Source organism: Trichosurus vulpecula, chromosome 1 (genome assembly GCF_011100635.1).
Source record: "Trichosurus vulpecula isolate mTriVul1 chromosome 1, mTriVul1.pri, whole genome shotgun sequence".
NCBI classification, from domain to species: domain Eukaryota; kingdom Metazoa; phylum Chordata; class Mammalia; order Diprotodontia; family Phalangeridae; genus Trichosurus; species Trichosurus vulpecula.
The window spans coordinates 547214137-547233276 of NC_050573.1; the positions used below are offsets into that span (position 1 = coordinate 547214137).

A 19140-nucleotide genomic window follows, 5' to 3' on the forward strand; every position below is an offset into this window, starting at 1 on the left:
CAGACTTTACAATTCTTAGTAGTGATAAAAGGAGAAAGAGAGACTGCAGGTACCTCTCCTTCCTAGCCAGAAGAGAATGAGCAAGGGTGATTTTAAAAGACTTGTCTTCAAGCCTCATGTACGACTGCCAGCAATATCAGGTCATATGGAAGAACCTAGTTCTGCTCAGCCTCACCTTCTGAGAGCTAGAGGCAAGATTTTATCTGTGATCTGAAGACTACTATTTTTCTGTGGAAGGAAGGAGTCTAGGGGCAGCTAGGTAGCCCAGTGAGTAGAGCACCAGTCCTGGAGTCAGAAGGACCTGAGTTCAAATGTGACCTCAGACAGTTAACACACTTACTAGCTGTGTGACCTTGGGCAAGTCACTTAACCCCAATTGCCCTGCCTTCCCCCCTCCAAAATAAATAAATAAATATAAGGAAGGAGTCCATTTTGCATCAGGGGTCCTGCACTATTCATAACACCTTTCTTCATAGTGTGGTCAGTATGACTTTCAGGGAACACTGATTGTTCTGGCTGGTGCCCGGTGGAAGAAGGATGAGGTGCTGTCTTTCCTCCAGCCCAATTCCAAGTCAGATTTCTTTGCTTTACCTGCAATAGGGTCTTGACCTATGCAATCAGAGAATGCATGTTGAATTAGATTAGATTAATATGATTATCATTATTAATTTTGTTATTGTGAACTTGACAAACATCAAAATATATGAACATTTTCATATACAAATAACAGAAGAAGAGAACTGTATATGGTTGTTTATTGTCCTTCGTGCTTGAAGAGGACCAAAATGACACCACTATGTCAGGGTCAAGGTATAGTGTATCTGATTATGGCCGATGAGACCAGTATGAGCTCAGAGGGCTCTGCCACAGGACTAGCGTAAATAGTCCATATGAACATTTGGAGTGGAGATGTCTCCGTATGCAAAGAACAAAAAAAGAGAACTGTATATGAAACCATAAATCTATGTGCAGCTTGTGGTTTTAAAGTATATAATAAATTTTGCACGATAGTTCCCGAATTGTCCTTCCTTTTTAAAGTCTTTTTTCCTGCATATTTTAAAGTATGTTCTTGATACTTCTTTCTTTTTGAGGAATCACTATCACTGGGCTCCTCTCTTCCATAATTCCCCCCCCCCATTTAAGTACATATGTATATAGGTATATATATACATATACACCTTTCCCTGTAACAAATAAGTATAATCAAGCAGAACATATTCACGTATTAGCTATATTTAAAGATGATGTCTCATTATGCACCACCAGGCCATCCGCTCTCTGTCAAGAGGTAGGGAACTGTGATCCATTATCACACGTATTCTGGAGTCATGGTGGTTCTTTGAATTGATCAGAGTTCATAAGCCTTTCAAGGTTCTATTCGTTTATAATGTCTTATTGTATGAATTTTTCTCATGGTTCTGCCCATTTCACTCTGCATGAGTTCAAACAAGTCTTCCCAAGTTTCTCTGAAACTGTTGCTTTCGTAGTTTAAGTCATACAATGGTCAGACCATTATGTTCATATATTACAATTTGTTCAGTCCTGAACAGATTGTAGCCATGTCCTTTTTTTTTAATGTTCTTTGTTATAACAAAAAGTTCTACTGAAAATATTTTTTGGATGTTGGTCCTTTTCCTCTTTCTTTTGTATCTTTGAGATATATGTCTCTTAGTGGTACCCCGGATCAAAGGGTACACACAGTTTAGTGACTTGTTGGGCTGAGTTCCAAATTGCTCTCCAGAATGACCAAGCTAATTTATAGCTCCATCAACAATGCCTTAGTGTACCTGACTTCCCACAGTCCCCCCCACCTCAATTGCCATTTTCCTTTTTTGTCATTTCTTTCAAGGACAAGGGATGTGAGGGAACGGTAGAAGCATCATCTCTTGCTATTCTGGTTGGACTTATGGTCATATGACTGGGAAGGTATGAGGATAAGAGCCACGTGTTATTATTTTAATTGAGACACATGGCATTAAGACTGAAAAATTGCTGCCAGATAAACTAGCATTTCCATAAAAGGCAAGGAAACTGACCCCCTGAGACTTAATTGGTCCAAGGAATTAAGGCTTTAAATTGTTGACATAGCTTCCTGGTTGCTTAAGGCTTAAAAGTATAGCTTATAGATTAGTAGGTGCTCCTTAGTCAAGCTTGTTGGATAGAGCACTGCTGTTGGCAAATGTTTAGTTGAAAGGAGTTACACCCAACTAAATCAACACTATCTTTACAGAATATCCTATCCGTACTGTTGTTAAAGTAAATTTTTTTTATTAACTCTTATATAGCCTGTGGCTGTCTTCTTTTATTCCATTCTTAAATCTGAAGTACCATACTGCCATAAGTTAGGCCTGGTCTAAAACATTTGTCATGACTAGTAAGATTGTATTGGAATGACTTTATGGCTGATGTATGCAGGAAAAGGTATGTAGAGAAAGAGGAGCTTTGGGTAATTGCATGGCTTACCAAGGGAGCTTTACACCCCATTACTGCCATACTTGTGGCCAAATACAACCAAATCTTAATGAAATAGGAAGGGGCACCTCGCCAACACAGTGGGATTACCCTGTTTGGTGTCAAAGGATGAATGCACTTCCAGGGCTCATAGTGCTTAGCTATTGCTGATGTTCTATGAAAGGCTAGATCACCAGAAAGAAAAAATTACATTGAACCCTTATGAGATCAGGGCTGTAAAGGAGGAGAATGAGAATCAGAGTGACAATCGAGAACCCATCCCTATCCTTGGATTTGCCCTACTCCTACCTCCTGAGGACGACTTCCTCCACTGGGGGAATTGGAGGTCAGGCTTTTACCATATAGAAACTTGAGAGTTTTTAGAATAAGTTTAAATAATAATTGATGAAGATGCAGCCTGGCAATCTCACAGAAGTCTTACAAAGTGAACTAAATTGGTTAGAGGCCTTTTGCCCTTTTTTTGGTGGTTAACGTGAGGAATTACAATAGGTTTGGTGGTTTGGCTCTCTATGCACAATACTTTGCTATGCCAGCTCCCTTCATACAACTGTGTGGCTAACAAGGAAGGTGGTTGGCACCTTGCTGTTTATAAAGAGGATTGTAGCAAACTCAACAAAGCTGTCATGCAAATTACTACAGCTTTACCTGATCTCAACAGTGTGATCAGCCAGAATTAATGATACCTTGACCTACAAGAGTCACAGCACCCCCCAGGAGTTCAGGTAGTATGGTAGGCCCTAGGAAGATGGACAGCAAAATCATCAGCAATGCAGGCAACAAAGTGGGTGTCAGCACAGGCAGTGATGGGGGCACCAAATAGTATGCCAGTAAGTCATTCATAGCTCTTCACTTACTGCAATATGGAAGTAACAAAGCTACCCTTTACTGTTGCCAGTGAAGTGTCTATAACTACACTCTACCCAAGAAGAAGGAATAGAAAAAAGACCCTGAGCTAACAGTAGAGTGAAGTCTTAAAGCAGCAGTTTAATTGTCATTCTTTGACCCCTCAGTTTGGGTTCCTACCTCCCACTTTAGGTGTCCGTGACAAATCTATGCAACCTCGTGAGGGAGAGCATTCTCTGATCTAGTGGTTCTTGGATATGGCCTCCCAAAGGACATACTTGACCAAGATGGGCCACTTTAAGATAATGTCTTGGGTCACATACTCTGACCCTTCTCTGTTCCATCCTGTTATGGGGTTTGCCCAAAACCTTGAGGTCCCTGCCTTCTCAGAAGACTCTGTATATCCTTAGGAAATTGCTTCTGTATCCCTTAATTGGTAGGCTTCCTTTGCCTGTGATGGCTTAGACAGCTTCTTCCCAGGTAGGGTGCGGGGATTCCAGTAGGTGAGGCTTTGGGGAGATGCCTTGTTTTCTAACCACACAGGGAAGATAAAACTATTTACTTGGAGGTAAGAGGATCCCTTAGTTGACTTGGTGGCAATCCTGAGTTACTAGGTGTAGGTGAGAAAGAGCTTTTGCTAAGTCCTGTAGAAGAAAGGTGCAGGTCCTCAGCAAAAGTCTCAGATGGACCACAGATTTGATATCAGCCCTCCACCTACCCACAATAGGGCACCCAAGGAGGGTAAGGTTCTACCTGCTGAGCACTGAGTAAACCTCAATATTGACTCAGGTTTTTTAAGTGATGGAAGACGGACTTTGTCACCAAAGGATGGGATGTGTTAGGAGCAAAATCTTACTGGTATATAATAATCTTATTGGTAACTGTGATAGCAAGATTGGAAGGTCTCTATGACATAGGCTACTTTTTCCCAAAAAAGCCAAAGAAACCGTTCTTGACACCTAATTCATTCATGGAATTAAGGCTCCAACTGTTGAGATAGCTTCCCAGTCACTTAAGATTTAAGCTCTTAAACTTTTTCCACTTGGCATTGCATGACCTGAGGGCATGCACAGTGCAAAGTGCACATGCTTTGTGTTCAGAACCAAGGCTTCAGTGAAGTTTCTTGAGGCAACATGGGCAAGTGCTGCCAGAAATACTTTGGATCCATTATGCATTTGATTTTTAATCAATTTTTGGTTGTTGCAAGTTCAGAAACCTTTTACTATTTCCAAATTTTTCGAGACCCACAATTTCAGAAGTGCTAACTTAAGGCATTAAAAATGCAGGCCATGAGCAGTTGGAACTCCTCTTGGTTGACTATTGTCCCAGTGCTTTGATAGCTAACACATCCTTCTGACTATGGCAAATGTGGAATCAAAGCTGTACCCAGCTGAAGCAACACTGTAGATTTCCTGAATATCCTTTTTTAGGCCATTGTCAACTAAACTTTACTTAAATGGTGTATGGCCTACTACTGTTTCATTTCCTTCTATACCAAGCCTGAACCACTGGGCTATCCAGAGTCAGGGCTTGATGAGAACTGAGATGTAACCTGAGTTGTTTTAATTTACATTTCTTTTCTGGACAGTTGGTGGTATGTAATGGACCTGGAGTGAGGAACAGCTAAACATACTTACAAGCTATGTGACCCTGGGCAAGTCACTTCACCTCTGTTTGCCTCAGTTTCCTTGTCTGTAAAATGGGGATAATAATTATCACCTACCTCCCCGGGTTGTTTTGAAAAGTGTAAAGCACTTAAGACAGTGCCTGGCACATAGTAGGTGCTATATAAACGTTATTATTGTTGTTAATACGGAACATTTTTATATGGTTGTTGATATCTTGTATTGCTTCATTTGAAAACTGCCTGTTCATATACTTTGAACATTCGTCTACCGGAGAGGAAAAACTCCTGTACTTGTGCATTTGCATGTATAATGACTCTTATCAGAAAAGTTTCCTGGAATGATTTTCGCCCCCAGCTTCCCTTCTGAATTTAACTGCATTGGTTTTGTTTATGTAAAACATTTGATGTATGAAAAATTGTCCATTTTATCTCCTGTGAGCCTTGCTATCTCATGTTTGGTCAAGGAATCTTACCTTATCTACACATGTGAAAAGTAGCTCCTTCCCTGTTCCTCTGATTTCTGTATGATGTGACCTCTTGCATCTGAGTTGTAGATCCCTTTTGAGCTTATTGTGTTGAATGGTGTGAGCTGTTACTCTAAATCTGACTTCTGCCGGATGGCTTTACAGTTTCCCCAGTAGTTTGTATCAAATATTGAGTCCTTCTCCTCAGTAGTTGATGTCCTTGGTTGTGTTGAACTCCATGTGGTTATGTTTGATTGTTCCTGGGCCTTGTTTATCTAATCTGTTCCATTAATGTACTAGTCTATTTTTAACTACTACCAAATAGTTTTAGATGATTACTACTTTGTTATGGGAGGGGGAAGTAGGAATCAGAAAAGCCCTCATGTGGTACATAAGCTTTATGTCAAAGGAGACCAGGTTTTCCCAGTGCTAGAGGTGAGGAGGGAGTACTTTACAAGAATGAGGCCCAGTCACTATGAAGGCTGAGAAACCAGTGATAGTATGTTATGTGTATGTATGTGAAACAGCAGAATATGAAGGGAATTAGAAGAAGACTGGAAAGATAGGAAGGGGATAGGTTCCAAAGAGATTTAAATATCTGAATAGTTTATGTTTTATCTTTGAGTCAATAGACAGGTATTGGAGTTTTTTGTTGAGAAGGTGGGGTGACATGGTCAGATGGGACTTGCCCAGAGTTACAGAGGTAGTATTTAATAAGCATTTAATAAATATTTGTTGAAAGAAATCTAGACCCTCTGCAATATGATTGTACTTTATATGTTTGAAGCTATAGATTATAATGTTGCCCAAGGCTTCCTCAAGCTAAGCATACCTGGTTCATCTGAGTAATTTCTCATATTGTTTTGGACCCTACTCGCCTTACCATCTTAGTATCCCTTCTCGGGATATACTTCAGATTATCAGTATGCTTCTTAAAATGTCATGTCTAGAGCCAAAGAAAGCATTCCAGATACAGTCTGACTTTGGCATAGGACTACTCTAGAGCCACTCACTGGAGCTGAGGGCTCTTGTTGTGAGTTACCACATTTGACATCAGTACCCTTTCCTAAACTCCACATCTGTACTCACAGTGGAGAGAGAGGATGATATTCATGCATAAAATTTATATGTCCCAAAGAGATTGACTGAAGGGTATTTCATATAGCTATTTGAGGCTTCAGGAAAATTGGAGCTGGGAATGGGATGCTGTGTCTATATTGGGGTAGTGGCATGGCAGTTCCAAAGATGGCTTCTTAGCCTTCCCTTTTTGTACAGGAAAAGTTCTGTCTCTGACATGTTAGAGGTGATCCCTTCTTTTAAGGGTTTGCCAGGATGGTGATTGGTGGGGAGCAAGATCTTAACTATTAACCCTGCTTTCAGATGTACACTTTAGGATCTTAGTAATTTCTTAAGGAGATGCAAATATGGAATAGGAATAATTCCCATTTTATTCAACATTAACTAACATGGAGGATGTGGGACCCTATCTGTGATATAAAGGGATATAGGACTGTTAAGACCCAAATGGACGTATTTATGAAACTCTAACTGGGGAAATGGATAGATTTTCTTGGCTAGTTTCAGTAATGAAAGGTGAATATAGCAAGAAGCCATTTAAAGGACTACGTAGATGTACAAGACACTAGCTCTTGAATATGGGCCTAAGTCTTTCCAGGGAGTTCTGTCTCTAAAGGGTCTGGACCCTGCCAGGAGAATAGCCTTAAGATCTTTTATCAAGTGATGATCAAAAGTGGTGCTAACAACTTTTCTCCTTGGGAGTCCACCTGTGAATGCTAACTCAGATTCTATAGGGGAGGGAGGAATAAACTTCCAGTACCAAAAGATTTTAACTTGCAGAGGAAGGCCTCAATTATTAATGGACAAATATGCATGTCTATCAAGCAATAGAAATTCATTTGCATTTCCCAGAGGAAGGAAAGCACTTGCATTTACAAGATTCTAAGAAGCTAACATGTCTTTACACCCAGCATAAGAAAGGTCATAGAAATCATAAAACAGATACTATGAAAGGCTGCAGATACAGCAGTCATTGTTTAAAGGGCCCTACAGCAAGTATTGCTTGATTATCGCCTTTCTTGCTTCGTTTATACCAAATTTTGCAGATTATGTTGTAACAAAATGATACATTCAAATGTGAATTTAAGTATTATGCAGCGTGGCTATAGCTGGGCACTGTGTACCTTTCCATGTAACTTAGGATGCTCTTTACTTTTTTGGTTGGCATTGTGGTCTCATCATGAGTTTAAACTACTAAAATTTCCATGTCTTTTTCACAGGAACTATTGTCTAGTCATATACTTTTGTAGAGTATAGAACTTCAGTTAATCATTAATTTTTTTTTACTGGATTCAGTCTATAATACTAGCCTATCAAGATCATTTGTTATTTTGACTATTATCCAGTGGATTAGTTATTCCTACCTCTACCCCTGCCTTACCACAGGCCATGTCACCAGATATTTGAAAAGCATGCTACATATATCTTCATCCAGGTCATTGGTAAAAATGCCAAAGAAAATGGGACCAAGGACACATCCCTAGGATACTACATTAAAGACTTCCCTTTATCAACTAATAACTATCAGCCTATTAATGCCTTTTCTTTGGTTTCCATCATTTTATCAGTTTGAAATTCATCTTATTGAACTATTATTCCACCTCCATCTCTGCATCTTGTATGCAAGGATAGCATCAGAAACTTTATTATATGCTACCCACCTCCAGATAGAGAACTGATGGACTCTGAGTGCAAATTGAAACATTTTTCCTTTCTTTTTCTTCTGTGCCCTGCCCCCACCCCAACATGGCTAATGTGGAAACAGGTTTTGCATAACTTCATAGGTATAATTGGTGTCATTTCTTGCCTTCTCAATTTGTGAGGGAGGGGTAGAGGGAAGGAAGGAATTTGGAACTGAAATTTTTTTTTAAAAAGGAAAAAATTAGAAATTTTATTATGCTCTGCTGAAATGCAGTTATATCTGTAGGGTTTCCAGGATCTTCTAGTCTAGGTAATCTGTCAAAAAAAATAAATAAAATAAAGAAGGTTAATCTGGAATGACTTTTTTTTTCTTCTTATGTGAGATTGATTAGTGTGCTGTTTTTATACTGCCGTAATTTCTTGATGCAGCCTTGCCCCTTTTAAACTCTTTTCTAACAAAAAAAAAGATAGTTAAGCAAAACCACTTTTAAAATGAGCCAGCATAGTCAACATTGTTTTCCTTTAATTCCCTGACTTCTCTCCCATGAACAGGAAAGTGTGCCATCATCTGTTCCCTGGGACCAATATTGATCATTGTAATTAGTCTGAATTTGTCTTTTATTGTCTTCATTTCTATTATTGTCATCATGTATGTTATCTTGGTTCTGTTTGCTTCACTCGGCACTAGTCTATACAAGTGTTTCCATATTTCTCTGAGTTCTCGCAGTCATCATTTCATATAGTGCTTAGAATTACATACCACAATTTATTTATCCATTCTTCCATCAGTCAGTGCTCTGTTATTTCTAGTGTTTTGCTACCACAGAAATGCTACTATGAATATTTTGATATATATGAGACCCTTCAATGAAACCTATTCTTTTTTTAAGGTTTCATTAATACTTTTAATATCCCTGTCATTTCCTACTAACTGCTGTCCACAGTAGGATCCCTTCCCTCTTTATAACAAAGTACATACAGTTAAGAAAAACAGACTAACATGTGGACCATATTTGGTACATGCCTCATTCGTTATCTCTAGTTTACTATTTTCTCTACCAAGAGGAGAGAGGTCTATTTTTTCCTCAGTCCTCTAGAGTCAAAATTGTTTGTCGCATTGTTCTGAGTTTTTGTTTTACTTTACATTATCGTGGTTGTTGTTTAGATATTATTCTCTTGGTTTTGGTTGCTGGTATGGGGGGGAAGTGCTTTTTATCCTGGCTTTAAGCTAACTACTGAACATTTTAAGTTTTTTTAAAAAAAAGTCAACTTATTTTTTATAGCAGAGAGTCAGTTTTTGCCTTATGCCTCCTTCAGTATCGAATGCTTCATAGATTAACTGGGGGGGGGGCAGTTAACTGTATTCTAAAACAGTTGATTATTTTTGTATTTCTGGAAATGAAATTCATCTTGTTAGGGTTCCAGACAGACCTCTTTTATTCTAATTTTTGTGCTTGAGCAGCTTGTGTTATAGAAAAGCTCTACATTTAAATCTGAATTTAAGTATTTTGCAGTATGGTTGTATCTTTGTCTTTCTCATAGAACTAACAAATTGAATTTTAAAATTATGCCATGTCCTGCAAGAACCAGTATTTCTGGTGTGGAATAATTTTAGTCCCCTAACAGAAGACATATAAAAAAACTAATTTCTAAAAGAGTGCAGTATTTAAAATAGTCCAAGAGGGTATTCATGCATTAGATAGTGGTTTGTGGTACATGTCCAGCTCTCTGAGATCCTGTGATTTGATGAATTCAAATTAATTGAATTAATTTGAATTGAAATGCTAAAAATCACACAATTTCAGATCTTGAAGGAACATCAGAACCTATAACTAAACTAAAATTTCTTTTACAATATATCCAGTGTGATGGTATTTCAGCTTTTGCTTGAAGACCTCCAGTGCTGGTAAACCTTCCTCATCTGTCCCAAGACAAACCATTCCCCTCTTTCTAAGCTCTAATTATGTTAGGTTTGTAGCTTGTACCCATTGCTCCTAGCTTTGTATTCTGGGGCCCAGAAGAACAAGTGTAGTTAATCCCTCAACCTTTGACAGCCCTTCAAATATTCTACAATAGTTATAATGTCCCCTACCCTGCATCTCCAAGGCTAACAACCAGATTTCTTCAGTGGATTCTCCTTGTCCTCTGAAGGCCACTTAACTTATCAACGATCTTCCTAACCTGTGGTGCCCAGAACGAAATGTGATAGACGTAGCTGGCAATATCACATTCGTAGCCTTAAACACAGTGTACCACCACCATCTACCCCACCCACATACACCTTTTAGTGTTTTTTTTTATTTCTCCTAAAAATTGATGCACATTTTACATACCATCTCCGATGTTTACCATCGTCTCTAGTCTAAGTGAAATAATAATAATTACTTCAAAGAGAAATCTCAGGGGAGCAGATAAAGCTATTACACACAAAGATATAGAAACATTTTAAGTAGCAGAAATATGGAAACACCCCCCCAAAAAACCTCTACCTTCTAAATCCAGAAAATATGATTTGCTTTACATACCAGTGATATTCATGAATGTTGTTATTGATGCAGGGGAAAGACTACTGTGTTTGCTTTCTGTGAATGACTTAGCAGCTGCACATAGCATGGAACCCAGCAAACGAAAACATCATGAATGTATACTTGCAGAATACGTTGGCAAGACAAGAGAATTTTTCCAGAGAAAATTAAGATGAACTTAGTAAGCGAAAACAGACTTTTAAAAAAATCCATGTCTGGGAAGTCACAAGGGTGGCTTGCAGTTGTGTAAAGTTGCTTATAGAATTACTAAATGTAAAAAGCCTTCCCTCTGCAGTATTCATCCATCTGGAAAATTCCTCCACATATTTAAATTCTTGTCATGTCTGACTTTGACTCTTCTGGGTTAGGAGGGGAAAAAATGTCATGGAACCACTCACTTTGAATTAAACAATGGAGACCAGTTAGACTTAGGAACTTTTTAGCAACCCAGAGAAAGAAATGAGTGTGAGATCATGGAACTGATCTCACTTACCTCATCTCTTGCTTGAGCTCCATGCTGTGGTATCGAATCTCCTGTGGGAATGTTGAACTGGCTGCATACTATGGCTTCTTGTTAAGATGGAAGTATCCTCAGGGTTGCCATATCACTCAACTATTGGCCTTAGAACTTATGTGGAGACTTTCATGAAGCTATTATTGTATGAGGGAATTAAGTTCTTTGTTTTTAAAATCAATTCCTTTAAAATAAGTAGGCCTTATGCTACCCTTCCTTAGATCACTCTAGAGAAGGGATTGGGTATATTTTTTTTATTATTTTTAAAAAATGCTAGTTCCATGTATAGCAATTGCTGTGAATGGTTCCATTTGCCGATAACATGATGAGTAGGAGAATTGTCCATATGTTTGAAGATTTTTGAGATCAATTGAGACACCAAATTTTATTTTGCATTGTAAATGGATAAAGCAGTAGAGGTGGACTTAAAGGCACTCATTTGCACATATGTACAATAAATTCAATAGAAAGTAGTTATTTCAAGTTAGAGAAATAGGGGAAAAGAAGGAGCTTGGAGTAAACAGCTTCAGTTTTCTCGGCAAAGAGTAAGGCAAGGGGCTGTATGTAATGAGGCTGGGCTAGGACAGGTTGGGGGTGGTAAGGAGAGAAGGAAAAACTTGAAACTGCCACTCTGGTGAGACAGAAAATTAACTAATGGAAGCAAAAGGATTGCCTTGCTGCAGTGAGGACCCAGTTAAGAAAATGTAAATTGGTAATGACTTTGTTCAATGGTATTTAGCAGTAAATGAGTAGGAGCAGAGGAGGCAGGTGATGGAAGTAATTTAGGAATGAGGTTTGATAAGGCAAGAACTGATATAGGACAAGGGGGCAAGGAATTTGAGATAGAGGACTGTGTGGTACTGAATTGGCTAACTTGCAGAGTCAGAATTAGCAAGGGAGAAAAATGAAGCCAGGACAGCTCATTCCTGTCTTTCTACACTGCCTGCTCAGCTGAGGTTTCAACTCCCTATTAGCCATTTTTGCTTTATCCTTTCTAAAGCAGAGATCTTTCTCCTTGGTTGGGGGAATGAGAAGCAAATTTAGAGTTGGGCAACTCTGCTTTTCTCTATCATTATCTATTTTTAATTTTTTCAAAAATTTATTTATTTATTTTTAGTTTATAACATTCAGTTCCACAAGCTTTTGAGTTTCAAATTTTCTCCCCCCTTGTCTCCTCTCCTCCCTCCTCCTCAAGATAGCATGCAGTCTGATATAGGCTCTACATATATATTCACATTAAGCATATTTTCACAATAGTCATCTATCATTATCTATTTCCTTTTCCTTGAGCAGCAGTCCTATCTCATCTCTTACTTTACTTTTTTTCCCCAATACAGTTTTTTCACATTAATTTTTTTAAATTTTTGAAATTTTTGAAATTTTAATTCTAAATTCTCTCCCTCCCTCTCCCTTCCACCCCAGTATAGCTTTTGTTTTAACTCAACAACATATTTTTGTTATTTTTAGCTCTCCTTTACAATGTCAGTTCATTCTGAGTTTTTCAACCCTGTTCTCATAGGACCATGGTGTGCTTTGGCATTCATCCTCCATTACACTATTTTCTGTCCATCTTGACTCACACATGGTATGGGTTCAACAAATGTTAGTTGACTGACTGAATGGTGATTTGAACATTAAAGATCATACCATGAAATAATTAGAAGGGAAGCTACTTTTTGTAGTTAAGAATAGGAGATGAATTCTTAACCAAACAGGAGAGAAGCAATTAGCAACATTTATTTACATGAAACTGAAAGGCTTTTTACACAACAAAATTAATATATGTGGGATGAGAAGGGGTCATCTGGGAAAAATGTTTGTCTCAAATATCTATGATATGACTCTGATATCCAAGAAATATAGATAATTTATAGAAAAATATAAGTGGTGCAGTGGATAGAGTATTGGCCCTGGAATCAGGAAGATTCATCTTTTGGAGGTCAAATCCTGCCTCAGACACTTAATGGCTGTGACATTGGGCTAGTCACTTAACCTGTTTGCCTTAGTTTCTGAAACTTCTTTAAAATGGGGATAATATAACAGCACTTACCTCCCAGGATTGTAGCGAGGATCAATCAGTATAATATTTGTGAAGTACTTAGTGCAGTGCTTTCTATATAAATGTTAGCAATTATTATTACTGTTATTAAATATATAAGCCCCAAGGCTATTCCTCAGCAGATAAGCTGTGACAGGATTTGAACAAACTGTTACAAAAGTAAAATTTCAAACTGCAAGCAACTACCTGAAAGATTATCCACTATGCAGAGTCCCAGAACTGGAGCCAGGAAGACCTGAGTTCACATGTTGCTTTAGACAGCTGTGTGACCCTGGGCAAGTCATTTCTCTCAGTCTGCTTCTTTTTTCTATAAAATGGGGGTAATAAAACACCTACTGTGCTCACAGAGTCATCCTGAGCATCAAATGAAACAGTATGTCTAATCTTCTTTGTGAACCTTAAAGTGCTGTATGCATTTTTTTAAAATAGAGAATGCACCAAATCACTAGTGATAGGAGAAAAGCACATCCCATAATCTTCAAGTTTCATTTCACTTCTTAACCACCAGGTTGGCAAGGATGACAAAAGGGAGGAAATTTTGTTTATCTTTGCTGTTTTGTTGTTATTGTATTAAATTGTTCCCTTTTTTTCCTCTTCATCAGTTCATGCAAATTCTTCTAGGTTTGTCTGAAACTTTTCCTTTCATCATTTCTTATGGTACAGTAATAATGCTCTATTACATTTACATTTTACAATCTGTTTAGGCATTCTACAAGGTGGGCACCCTCTTAGTTGTCAGGGTTTTTTTTTTGCCACAACAAAAAGAGCTGCTATAAATATATTTGCACATATAAGCCCTTTTCCTTATTCTTTGTTTTTAGGGTACACAGCTAGTAAGTTGTATTCTTGGATCAAAGGAGATGCACAGTGTAATGATTTTAAGAGTTTAGTTCCAAATTGTTTTCCAGAATAGCTGGACCAATCCATAGCCTGCACAACAATGCGTTAATATGTCTCTTTTTCCTGCTACCCTCCCAACATTCCTCATTTTCCTTTTTTTTTTTTTGGTCATTCTTGCCAATCTGAAGTCCATGAGTGATTTTTTACTTGCAAATTTCTTAAGGCAAGATAAGATATATAGAATGCAATAATAAGTCTTTGCAGCTTAGTCCATTAATCAAGTTAACATAAGATCTAGCAGCTTCTACATTAAGGGATAAAAGGTGGCTTTTTTTTTTTGAAAAAAAAATTCTTACTCCTGCAGTTGTTTAATTATCCATATTTTGATTTTTTTTTTGAGCATCTGCTTTTAAAACTTTGAGTTCCAAATTCTCTCCCCTCTTCCCTTCCCACCTAACAATTCAACATAGGTCACATATGTAAAACACTTCCACAATACTCATGTTGTGAAAAGCTAACTGTATTTCCTTCTATCCTATCCTGTCCCACTTTATTCAGTTTTCTCCCTTGACCCTGTCCTTTTTGAAAAGTGTCTGCTTTTGATTACCTCCTCCCCCATCTGCCCTCCCTTCTGTCATCCCCCCTTTTCTTTATCCCTTCCCCTTACTTTCCTGTGGAGTAAGATGCCCAATTGAATGTGTATATTATTCCCTCTTCAAGTCAAATCTGATGAAAGCAAGATTCACTCATTCCCCCTCACCTGCCCTCTCTTCCCTTCCAATAGAACTGCTTTTTCTTGCCACTTTTATGTGAGATAATTTACCCCATTCTTTTTCTCCCTTTCTCCCTCTCTCAATATATTCCTCTCTCATCCTTTAATTTAATTTAATTTAATTTTTTAGATATCATCCCTTCATATTCAACTCACCCTGTGCTCTCTGTCTACATATATATATATATATATATATATATATATATATATATATATATATATATGTATGTATGTATGTATGTATTCCCTTCAGCTACTCTAATACTGAGGTCTCATGAATCGTACACATCATCTTTCCATGTAGGAATGTAAACAAAACAGTTCAACTTGAGTAAGTTCCTTATGATTTCTCTTTCTTATTTACCTTTTCATGCTTCTCTTGATTCTTGTATTTGAAAGTAAGATTTTCTATTCAGCTCTGGTCTTTTCACTGAGAAAGCTCGAAAGTCCTCTGTTTTATTGAAAGTCCATATTTTGCCTTGGAGCATGATACTCAGTTTTGCTGGGTAGGTGATTCTTAGTTTTAATCCTAGCTGCATTGACCTGGAATATTATATTCCAAGCCCTTTTATCCCTTAATGTAGAAGCTGCTAGATCTTATGTTATCTTGATTGTGTTTCCACAATACTCAAACTGTTTCTTTCTGGCTGCTTGCAGTATTTTCTCCTTGACCTGAAAATTCTGGAATTTGGCAAGAATATTCCTAGGAGTTTTCTTTTGGAGATCATATTTTGATATTTTAGAGGTAGAGTCTTGCAATTTTGTTGACTTCTCCCTTCTCTCCCTTTCTTATAGGTAATTTTGGTGCCTCTTTCCAGTGCCAGTCAATACATCATGACCACATCTGTAATGAGGACAGTGACAAGGTGAGGTCTCTGTTAATGTCTGCTTAGATGAAATGCATGATGCCTTTGTTTCTATTTTATTCATATATATAACTGAGTGGTGAGCATATGCCTAAGGGATGAAAATGAAGGGATGAGGAATTCTGGCATACTTATTTAGCCCATTTCCTATTTGTCAGCTACTCTAGAAAATCTGATTTTAATTCTTAAGGGATGAATAGAGTTCTTCTGTGTCCTCATACCTCTTGCCTTCATCACTCTGTCCTTTTATATAAAGTCCTAAGGGAACTGCCTTAGAATTAGTCTGATCTAGGGTCGTTTTTCATACTAACAATATTTGCCCTTCTAGTATTGAAAACTGTTTCTGAAATGTGCTATTACATAATTTGAGATATCCTTCAGGGTTTTCTTTTTTTAATTTAAAATTTTTTATTTTTTTATTATGAAATCATACATCAACAAGTATGAACACTTCTGTGTACAAACAAAAACAAAAAAAAAGTTCGTATATGAAACTATGGTCTTTAGATACAGAGTTTGTGTGTTTTTATTAAACATTAAAATTATATTATTGTATACAAAACTTCTCTGCTTCTTTGTGCCCTCTTCTAAACTTCCTTCTCTTTAGGGTATTTTAAAATGCTTTGTTAACATTCTTTTTACAAATTTTTTTTCCTATCATTATCACTATTCATCCACTCATTCCAAAGCTCTTCTAATGCATAAAAATCTTTATATGTAATAAATATGTATAGTCATGCAAAACAATTCACATATGGGCCTTGTCTAAAAATGTACCTCTGGTCCATTGCCTCCCACTCAAGAAGCATTAATATTCTGGAGTCATGATTGGTGTTTTCACTGATTGGATTTCTGAATTCTAAGTTCTTTTTCTTCTTACAGTGCTGTAGTCACTCTGAATCAGTTCATGTCTTCCTAGCTTTCTCCAAATACACCCCTTTTGTTGTTAAGCTATTTAACAATTAATGGAAACTTTGTTTCTTGTTATTTGTCACTACAAAAAGAGCTGCTACATATGTTTTGGTACATATGGAAGGAAAGAAGAAAAAAGAAAAGGAATAAACAAACATTTATTAAGTACCTATCCTGTGTGCCATGCACTGTGCTAAGCTTTTTATAATTATTATCTCATTTGTTCCTTGCAGCAACCCTGGGACTTAAGTACTATTAATTATCCCATTTTACAGTTGAGGAAACTGAAACAAAAGTTAAGTGACTTCCCCAGGGTTACACAGATAATATGTGTCTGAAGCAGGATTTGAACTCAGAACTTTTTGACTGCAGACCCACTTCTTTATCCACTCTACCACTTAGCTGCCTCTGTGGTTGATTTCTAGGTATATATACCTAGTAGTATTTTCATTGAGTCAAAAGGTAGACACATTTTAGGGGGACTGGTTAAAGTTTATTTTCCTGAATAGTTGGACTAATTCACAGCCCCACCAATAGTGGATTAGTACACTTGTCCTCCCACACCTCCTATAGCAATTGTCATTTTCTTTTTTTTTTTTGCTTTGTTTCCTTTTCCACCTGACGGGTGTGATATAGAACCTCAGAATTGTTTAATGTATATTTTCTTATTATTAGTGATTTGGAGTATAATTTCATATCATAAAAATCAACATTTATACAATGCACTAAAATTTGTACAGTGCTTAGCATGTGCATATTATCTCATATGATCCGATGCAAGTGGCTGTTGATTTTGTTTACGTGAAAGGTTTTATGCAATCAAAATTGTCTGCTTTCTCTTTTACGATCTATATCCCCTGTTCAGTCAAGAAATTATCTTTTATCTATAGATGTTAAAGGGCAGCTAGGCAGTGCAGTGTATAGAGTATCAGGCCTGGAGTCAGAAAGACTCATCTTCTTGAGTTCAATTCTTGCCTCAGATACTTACTAGCTATGTGACCCTGGGCAAGTCATTTAACCCTGTTTGCATCAGTTTTTTTTTTCAGCTGGAAAATGAGCTGGAGAAGGAAATGGCAAACCACTTCAGTATCTTTGCCAAGAAAACCTCAAATTAGGTCATAAAGAGTCAGACACAACTGAGAAGCAACTGAACAAAGTAGTTGTTAAAAGGTATCTCCCCCTTTTCTCTTCTCATTTGTTTATGAGAGGAAAGTGCCTTTTATATTTGGATCATGTATCCATCTGGTGCTTAATATGGCACATAGTGTGAGCTATTAGTCTAAACATAATTTCTTCAAGACTGCTTTCCAGATTTTCTAGCAGTTTTTAATCAAATACTAAGTCCAATGCTGATAGTTGAGGTGCTTGTGTTTATTGAACACTATGTTACTGTGACTGATTGCTTCTGGATCTTATTTACTTACCTAATATGTTCTACTAATTAACTTTTCAATTTTTTTAAAGGGATACCAGATAGTTTTGGTGATTACTGCTTTGCAGTATAATTAGGCATCTGGTACTGCTAGGCCTCTTTGGGTCCTGCTTTTTCTTCATTTCCTTTGATATTCTTGACCCTTTACTCCTCTAGATGAATTTTGTTATTATTTTGCCTAGTTCTATAAAGTAACACTTTGGAAATTAGATTGGTATAGTATTAAATCTATATATTAATTTAGGAAGTGTTGTCATTTTTAGTATATTAATCCAGTCCAACCTTGAGCAATTAACCTCTCTCCTGTTAAGTCTTCATTTCTTTCTATTAATAAGTATTTTGTATGTGAATTCACATAATTTCCTTGTGTGTCTTGGTAAGTGTACTTATTTTAAATACAATTTCTTTCTCTTCCTGTTATGTTTGTTTTGTAATATATAGAAAGGTAGATGATTTTATGAGGTTATTTTAAATTCTGCTGCTTTACTGATTTTTTAGTTAATTTTGTTTTTTTTTTCACCTATCCTTATTTCCTCAATTTCTTTGCTAGCATTATCAATATAGCTGACATTCCAAGAACAATATCAACTAGCACTGATGATAGTGGACATCCTTGCTTTACCCCTGATCTTACTGGAAAGATCCCAAGGGTTGTTCTATTTTAGGTAAACAAGAGTATTTTAGGAACTCTTTGTTTTAGATAGATACTGTTATCCACATTAAGTTTTATTCAGCAATTCATTGATTTTCTTTGCTTTTAGTTTTATTCATCTCTTTAATTTCAGAATTTCCATTTGTGTGGTAAGTTCGGGTTTTTAAATTTTTGCTCTTCTGTTGTTTTTCATAAGTTGCATGCCCACGTTATTTTTTTTTTCTTTCTTATGTTGATGAATATGTTTATAGATTTAAATTTTCCTGAAATGTTTGCTCTCATTGCATCTTAGAAGTTTTGGCTATATTGTTTCATTGATAGTGTTTTCTTTGAAAGTTTTTTTGAAGTTTTCCATTATTTTTATGTGGTTTTTCAAACTTTCATATTCTTTTGGATAATACTTTGTTCATTTAATATTGAACCCTTTCTTTAGATACCATTTGT

General features: G+C 36.9%; 1 protein-coding gene across 3 annotated transcripts in view; it reads left to right on the forward strand.

The window, feature by feature from the left end:
- RNF38 (ring finger protein 38) overlaps positions 1-19140 on the forward strand; it is a 223746-nt gene that overhangs the window by 84436 nt on the left and 120170 nt on the right. For all 3 annotated transcript variants that reach the window (XM_036741571.1, XM_036741573.1, XM_036741574.1), the window contains exon 2: positions 15630-15700. The gene's annotated coding sequence lies outside the window, so the exon portion shown is untranslated. The remainder of the gene's footprint in view (positions 1-15629; positions 15701-19140) is intronic.